This window comes from Pseudophryne corroboree, unplaced genomic scaffold, assembly GCF_028390025.1.
Source record: "Pseudophryne corroboree isolate aPseCor3 unplaced genomic scaffold, aPseCor3.hap2 scaffold_697, whole genome shotgun sequence".
In the NCBI taxonomy this organism is placed as follows: Eukaryota; Metazoa; Chordata; class Amphibia; order Anura; family Myobatrachidae; genus Pseudophryne; species Pseudophryne corroboree.
This window is the reverse complement of record NW_026970281.1, coordinates 165,039-174,090: the sequence shown is the minus strand read 5'-3', so window position 1 is coordinate 174,090 and position 9,052 is coordinate 165,039.

Sequence of the window (9,052 nt, the reverse complement as noted above, 5' to 3'; positions counted from 1 at the left end):
GCCTTTTGGAATCAGCATCACCTGACCACTGTCTTGTCCATAACCCTCTTCTGGCAGAAATGGACAGCGCACTTACTCTTGATGCCAGTCGGCAAATATCCCTCTGTGCATCACGCATATATAGAAAGCATATTTTAAATGCTCTATAGTCAGTAATATACTGTCCCTATCTAGGGTATCAATATTGTCAGTCAGGGAATCCGACCAAGCCACCCCAGCACTGCACATCCAGGCTGAGGCGATTGCTGGTCGCAGTATCACACCCGTGTGAGTGTATATACATTTTAGGATATTTTACTGCTTTCTGTCAGCAGGTTCCTTAAGGGCGGCCGTATCCGGGGACGGTAGTGCCACCTGTTTAGACAAGCGTGTGAGCGCTTTATTCACCCTAGGGGGTGTTTCCCAATGTGCCCTATCCTCTGGCGGGAAGGGGTATGATGCTAATAACTTTTTAGGAATTAACAGTTTTTATCGGGGGAAACCCACGCATCATCACACACTTCATTTAATTCCTCAGATGCAGGAAAAACTACAGGCAGTTTTTTCTCACCCAACATAATACCCTTTTTAGTGGTACTGGTATTATCAGAAATGTGTAAAAACATTTTCCATAGCCTCAATCATGTAACGTGTGGCCCTACTGGAAGTCACATTCGTCTCTTAATTGTCGACACTGGAATCAGTATCCGTGTCGGCGTCTGTATCTGCCATCTGCGGTAACGGGCGTTTTAGAGCCCCTGATGGCTTTTGAGACACCTGGACAGGCACAGGCTGAGTAGCCGGCTGTCTCATGTCATCAATCTTTTGTAAAGAGCTGACACTGTCACGTAATTCCTTCCATAAGCTCAGCCACTCAGGTGTTGACTCCCTAGGGGGTGACAACTCCATTACAGGCAATTGCTCCGCCTCCACACCATTTTCCTCCTCATACATGTCGACACAATCGTACCGACACACAGCACACACACAGGGAATGCTCTGATAGAGGACAGGACCCCACTAGCCCTTTGGGGAGACAGAGGGAGAGTATGCCAGCACACACCAGAGCGCTAATAATATATATACAGGGATAACCTTATATAAGTGTTTTTCCCCTTATAGCTGCTGTATTGTTATACTACGCCTAATTAGTGCCCCCCTCTCTTTTTTAACCCCTTTCTGTAGTGTAGTAACTGCAGGGGAGAGCCAGGGAGCTTCCCTCCAACGGAGCTGTGAGAGAAAATGGCGCCAGTGTGCTGAGGAGATAGGCTCCGCCCCCTTCTCGGCGGCCTTTTCTCCCGTTTTTCTGTGGAATCTGGCAGGGGTTAAAATTCATCCATATAGCCCTGGGGGCTATATGTGATGTATTTTCGCCAGCCAAGGTGTTTCTATTGCTGCTCAGGGCGCCCCCCCCTAGCGCCCTGCACCCTCAGTGACCGAAGTGTGAAGTGTGCTGAGGAGCAATGGCGCACAGCTGCAGTGCTGTGCGCTACCTTGGTGAAGACAGGATGTCTTCTGCCGCCGATTTTCCGGACCTCTTCTTGCTTCTGGCTCTGTAAGGGGGCCGGCGGCGCGGCTCTGGGACCGAGCTCCGAGGCTGGGCCTGTGTTCGGTCCCTCTGGAGCTAATGGTGTCCAGTAGCCTAAGAAGCCCAATCCACTCTGCACGCAGGTGAGTTCGCTTCTTCTCCCCTTAGTCCCTCGATGCAGTGAGCCTGTTGCCAGCAGGTCTCACTGAAAATAAAAAACCTAAAACTAAACTTTCACTAAGAAGCTCAGGAGAGCCCCTAGTGTGCACCCTTCTCGGCCGGGCACAAAAATCTAACTGAGGCTTGGAGGATTGTCATAGGGGGAGGAGCCAGTGCACACCAGGTAGTCCTAAAGCTTTACTTTTGTGCCCAGTCTCCAGCGGAGCCGCTAATCCCCATGGTCCTTATGGAGTTCCCAGCATCCACTAGGACGTCAGAGAAACACTGATAGAGTACATTATATTTATGAATTAATTGCTTCCAGATTCTGCAGCAGCATCATCAGCACCACCAGTGTTACTCACAGTCACTTCACACTGACTGCTGCACAACACATCACTTAATTTCCGGGCCGCCCGCCACCTGGTGAAGAGACATGGGAGATGAAGGACCAGCAGTGCCACGTTGAGCGGAAGTATTGTGAATTAGTTACCCACACACTCCTTGTGACACCTGCTCCCCGTCTGCCCTCCCACCCGCCGCCTGCCGTCCGGAACCCGCACTGACAAGTAAGTCTCAGCAGAATGTGTCTGCCAGCAGCTCCCAGTCCCTCCTAGAGGAACACTGCCAGTGGTGTGGCGGCCGCGGCACACTAGGACTGAGAGACCGCAGCAGGAGGAAAGCACAGGTGGGCGGGAGGAGAGCATGGGCGGACATCACCATGTCACATTGCAAGGTGACGCCAGTCCCCCCAGTGAGGCCGCCGATGAATGCACTCAGCATAGTATTAGCAGCAGGCAGAGGGGGGTCGGGTGCAGCGGTGGTGGGAGGTACGGAAATGAGCTGCAGGCTAGGCTCCACCGATCACACACTCAGCGATCACTGTGCTACAGCAAGCGTGGCGTGCAGCGGTGCTGGACATTAGGGAGTGCCTGTGCGCACCAGGCACCCCCTGTACGCACGCCTATGCGCTACCACCACCCATATGCCACACTACATCACTATGCTACAGCCCTCCCATATGCTGCACTTCATAATTACACTATACCCCCCATACAACATACTACATCACCACACTACACTACTCACAATAAAATTAAAACATCCCAGTTCCTCATTCTTAATGAGCTCACGTGAGTTCTCTCCCCAACGGAGCTCCAGACCAAGTAACAATGAAGACACCAGCAGCGTGTAGGGGGCAGGCCTGGTCCACTTGTCAGGAGAGAGCAGTCACAGGAGGGTAAGAAGGGGGCGGGGCCTAGTCCTACAGACGGGAGAGAGCACAGACAGGAGAGAGCAAGGTACAGGGGTAGAAGGGGACGGAGCCTATTCTTACACGCTTTCAAAATTCGACTTTAAAATTCGACATTTGACAAATTCGACTTTTCTGCAATGGTACAAATGCGGCAATTCGACAAAAGTATATTCAATTGAAGTTTGTAAATTCGACAACAGTGCTTTTAAACAGTAAATTCGTCATTTTCAATCCGCCACACTTTGCTGGCGGAATCTAATAAAAAAAATTTAAAAACATGTTTTTTTTTTGCAGTTTTTTTTTTTTGGTAATAGCATATCTATTTATATTAGAAGGGATTAGGTACTTGGTTTGTCTTTTTTGGAGGCACAAGTATTATTTATATATTTTTTAAAATATTATTTATTTTTTAAATGGAATGTGAAAAACCCGAAAAAAAATTGCGTGGGTCCCCCCTCCAAAGCATAACGAGCCTCGGGCTCTTCGAGCCGGTCCTGGTTCTAAAAATCTGGGGGAAAAACGGACAGGGGATCCCCCGTATTTTTAAAACCAGCACCGGGCTCTGCGCCTGGTGCTGGTGCAAAAAATACGGGGAACAAAAAGAGTAGGGGTCCCCCGTATTTTTTACACCAGCATCGGGCTCCACTAGCTGGACAGATAATGCCACAGCCGGGGGTCACTTTTATACAGTGCCCTGCGGCCGTGGCATTAAATATCCAACTAGTCACCCCTGGCCGGGGTACCCTTGGGGAGTGGGGACCCCTTCAATCAAGGGGTCCCCCCCAGCCACCCAAGGGCCAGGGGTGAAGCCCGAGGCTGTCCCCCCCATCCAAGGGCTGCGGATGGGAGGCTGATAGCCTTGAGAAAATTTAAATAATATTGTTTTTTCTAGTAGTACTACAAGTCCCAGCAAGCCTCCCCCGCAAGCTGGTACTTGGAGAACCACAAGTACCAGCATGCAGGAGAAAAACGGGCCCGCTGGTACCTGTAGTTCTACTGGGGAAAAAATACCCAAATAAAAACAGGACACAGACACCGTAAAAATATAACTTTATTTCCCACCTGCCGACACACCCATACTTACCTATGTTGACATGAAGCAGTCGGTCCTCTTCTCCAAGTAGAATCCACGGGTACCTGAAAATAAAAGATAATTATACTCACCTGATCCAGGTTCCAGATTAAATCCACGTACTTGGCAAAACAACAAACCGAACACCCGGACCAGACGGACTGAAAGGGGTCCCATGTTTACACATGGGATCCCTTTCCACGAATGCAGACATCCGAATCTCGCGAGAATCCGACAGCGGGATGATGACGTTCGTGCGCGCTCGGGCTAGCCGAGCAAGGCGGGAAGGTTCGAACCTGCCTCGGACCCGTGTAAAATGGGTGAAGTTCGGGGGGTTCGGATTCCGACGAACCGAACCCACTCATCACTAGTATGTACGTGAGTGTCAGGTGCCGTGCGCGTACATACGTGTCAGTGCCGTGCGTGTACGTACGTGTGTGTCAAGTGTCGTGCGTGTACGTGTGTGTGTGTGTGTCAGGTGGCGCGTACCTACATGTGTGTATGTCAGGTGCTGTGCATGTGTGTACGTACAGGCGTGTGTCAGGTGCCGCGCGTGTACGTACGTGTGTGTGTGTGCCAGGAGCCGCGCGTGTACATGCGTGTGGGTGTCAGGAGCCGTGCGTATACGTACATACGTGTAGGTGTCAGGTGCCGTGCGTATACGTATATACGTGTGTGTGTCAGGAGCCGCGCGTGTTCGTACATGTGTGTGTGTGTCAGGAGCCACGCGTGTGTGTGTGTGTGTCAGGAGCCGCGCGTGTTCGTACATGTGTGTCAGGTGCCGCACGTGTATGTGTGTGTGTGTGTTAAATTCCGCGTGTGTACGTACGTATGTGTGTGCCTGGAGCCGCGCGTGTACATACATGTGTGTGTGTGTCAGGTGCTGTACGTGTATGTGTGTGTCTCAGGTGCTGCACGTGTATATGTGTGTATCTCAGGTGCTGCATTTGTATGCGTCAGCTGCCACGTGGGTGTCAGGTGTTGAGCGTGTATGTGTTTGTGTCGCATCTGTATGTGTGTGACTGTCAGGTGCTGCACGTGTATGTGTGTGTCAGGTGCTGCATGTATATATGTGTGTGTTAGGTGCTGTTCATGTATGTGGGAGTGGCAGGTGCTACATGTGTATATATGTGTGAGTGGCAGGTGCTGCGTGTGTATACAAGTGTGTGTGAGGTGCTGCGAGTGTATGTGTGTGTTAGGTGCTCTGAGTGTATATGATTGTGTGTCAGGTGCTGTGCGTGTGTGCGTTAAATGCCACATGTATGTATGTATGTGTGTCAGGTGCTGCGTGTGTGTGTGGGTGTGTCAGGTGCTGCATGTCTGTGTGTGTGGGTGTGTCAGGTGCTGCATGTGTGTGTGTGTGTGTCTGTCAGGTGCTGCATGTGTGTGTCAGGTGCTGCATGTCTGCGTGTGTGTCAGGCGCTGCATGTCTGTGTCAGGTGCTGCGTGTGTGTGTGTGTGTGTGTGTCAGGTGCTGTGTGTGTGTGTGTGTGTGTGTGTGTCAGGTGCTGCGTGTCTGCGTGTGTGTGTCAGGTGCTGCGTGTGTGTGTGTGTGTGTGTGTGTGTCAGGTGCTGCGTGTCTGCGTGTGTGTGTCAGGTGCTGCATGTCTGCATGTGTGTGTCAGGCGCTGCATGTCTGTGTGTCAGGTGCTGCGTGTGTGTGTGTCAGGTGCTGTGTGTGTGTGTCAGGTGCTGCGTGCCGTGTGCGTGTGTCAGGTGCGTGAGTGTGCGTGTGTCAGGTGCGTGAGTGTGTGTGTGTCAGGTGCGTGAGTGTGTGTGTGTGTGTCAGGTGCGTGAGTGTGTGTGTCAGGTGCGTGAGTGTGTGTGTGTCAGGCGCTGCGTGTCTGTGTGTGTCAGGCGCTGCGTGTCTGTGTGTGTAAGGCGCTGCGTGTGAGTGTGTGCGTGTGTATCAGGTCCGTGTGAGTGTCAGGTGCTGCGTCTGTGTGTGTGTGTCAGGTGCTGCGTGTGTGCGTGTGTGTCAGGCGCTGCGTGTGCGTGTGTCAGGCGCTGCAGGGAGGGCGGGGGGGACGGACAGCAGGGAGGGCGGGGGGGGGACGGACACACAGCAGGGAGTGCGGGGGGAGAACGGACACACAGCAGAGAGGAGGAGGGGGGGTGGCCGGACACAGCGGGAGGAGGGGGGGTGGCCGGACACAGCGGGAGGAGGGGGGTGGCCGGACACAGCGGGAGGAGGGGGGGTGGCCGGACACAGCGGGAGGAGAGGGGGTGGCCGGACACGCGGGGGAGAAGTGGAAGCTGGGTACACAGCGGTGGGCTGCCTGACAGAACTCACCCAGTGCTACGCAGCTCCGGCGATCTCCTCCCGCTTCATGGACCTCAATGAACTCACACGCCGGGAACCGCTGGCTGTCCTCCTGCAGCTCCACGTGACTCCTTCCCGCTCTGTCTCCTCGTGCCCAACTGCCAGAGCTACTCTCTGTACACCCCCTGCTGGCGGTCACTGCGCAGGCGCAACAAATTGAAATGCCCTATCTCTATAATGGGGCATATTTCTCTTAATTAAAAAAACCCTATAACTTTCTGAAAAACCACAAACCCAAAAGGCACTGCACTGGGGCATACTCTATCTAGTAAAACAAACCCCAAGTCTTAATTCGTCCTCTATCCTGACTTATGCCTTCCCAAAAAAATCTTCATTCACTCTATGGGAAAACGTTGTCAAAAAGCCACAGAGGGAGTGGCAGAAAAAAACTGACAGTTGGAAATTTAGCTTACTCCCAATTCCTCATTTTTTATTATTTTGCCCTGAAATTTGTCCTGCAGCAGCGGGTGACGATTCTACGCGTCCATACCAAATTTCAGCTCAGTACGTCCAATCAGTTTTGAGGTGTAGCCCCTCAAACACCATGCCCCCATCTCAGAAGTTCCCTATGGGAGAATTCCGTTTGTTCGATTCAGCCTTAATATAAGGGCACGACCGTGCCCTTATAATTGACTGTATTGTTTTCTTTCAAAAATCCACTTAATTTTCTTTACCCGATTATTAAAATGGTAATTGACAAAAACAAACTACATTGTCACCAGAAGAGCAATACAAAATGTACAAGTGATATATTAAAATCATCTTTCCAGCTTGAATTTCAATGATGCATTGGGGCAACGATTTTGTGAGAAACATCTTCACCCTTAAATAAAGATTTTCTTAATTCCTTACCTGTGTGCTAATTAGATATCACCTTGTTTTCACATTAAACAGACTTCCACATGAGAAAACAGCAAAGATGCAGTGGCGTTAATGTTTCCTGGTGTCAACCTGTATTATTTCCGTAGATATTGAAATGAGGATGCATCTTGCTGCCTTTCCAATGAAGCAAGTTTAATTTAGTAATAGGTGAAAAACCATCCCTACAAAGATGTTAATCAGATACTTGGCTTTGTGGACACTTTTCAGAGAACAAATTTGTTATCATAAAAATAAAGCCAGAAAATGAAGAGCTGTTTAATCACTCAATTGGATTTTTCTGCCAGCATTTTTCTTTTTCTCTGCAACCCACTGCTAAATTGTGCTTCCTAGCTGTTTTTTTATAAAACCACTTAATCAAATCTAACTCTGATTACATCAGAGAAGGCCAGGTACCCTACACCATAAGAGGGGGTTTGCAATTTTGACTTGTCTACTTAAATATCACCAAAATCTGATCACAAGGTCAATTACGTCCCTGGGTGGGATTGAACCACCAACCTTTTGATTAATAGCTGAACACACTAACCGATTGCGCCACAGAGACACTTTGCAAAAACTATATACTGACAAAGACTAATAAGCATTCATCTAGAACGTTTCCTAGAAAAACTTTAAAAAGTCAATAATCTGGAGAGTTTTTGTAAGATGTTTCTTCCAGCAACCAATGAAGAAACACATTGGTACTTTCGCATGATGAGTGAGTGCTTCAGGATCTCTTGCACTTACATGTGCAGCAGAGTACTGCAATGGAAGCATGCTGGGCCCATAACCCAGAGGTAGGCAGATTGAAACTATCCTTTGCTATATGCATTTTTTTTTGTTCATTAAAGTAATCCAAAACTGGGATTGATATTTTAGCTTTTATTTTTACTTAAAGTACAATAACTTTTACCATTTTAATTTGTTTTAATAGTATATTGACAGTATTGTTTTCTTTCAAAAATCCACTTAATTTTCTTTACCCTATTATTAAAATGGTAATTGACAAAAACAAACTACATTGTCACCAGAAGAGCAATACAAAATGTACAAGTGATATATTAAAATCATCTTTCCAGCTTGAATTTCAATGATGCATTGGGGCAACGATTTTGTGAGAAACATCTTCACCCTTAAATAAAGATTTTCTTAATTCCTTACCTGTGTGCTAATTAGATATCACCTTGTTTTCACATTAAACAGACTTCCACATGAGAAAGCAGCAAGGATGCAGTGGCGTTAATGTTTCCTGGTGTCAACCTGTATTATTTCAGTAGATATTGAAATGAGGATGCATCTTGCTGCCTTTCCAATGAAGCAAGTTTAATTTAGTAATAGGTGAAAAACCATCCCTACAAATATGTTAATCAGATACTTGGCTTTGTGGACACTTTTCAGAGAACAAATTAGTTAGCATAAAAATAAAGCCAGAAAATGAAGAGCTGTTTAATCACTCAATTGGATTTTTCTGCCAGCATATTTCTTTTTCTCTGCAACCCACTGCTAAATTGTGCTTCCTAGCTGTTTTTATAAAATCACTGAATCAAATCTAATTCTGATTCCATCAGAGAAGGCCAGGTACCCTACACCATAACAGGGGTATTCGAAATTTTGACTTGTCTACTTAAAGATCAACAAAATCTGATAACAAGGTCAATTACGTCCCTGGGTGGGATTGAACCACCAACCTTTTGGTTAATTGCCGTACACACTAACTGATTGCGCCACAGCGATACTTTTCAAAAGTACATACTGACAAAGGCTAATAAGCATTTATCTAGAACGTTTCCTATAAAAACTTTAAATAGTCAATAATCTGGAGAGTTTTTGTAAGATGTTTCTTCCATCAACCAATGAAGAAACACATTGGTACTT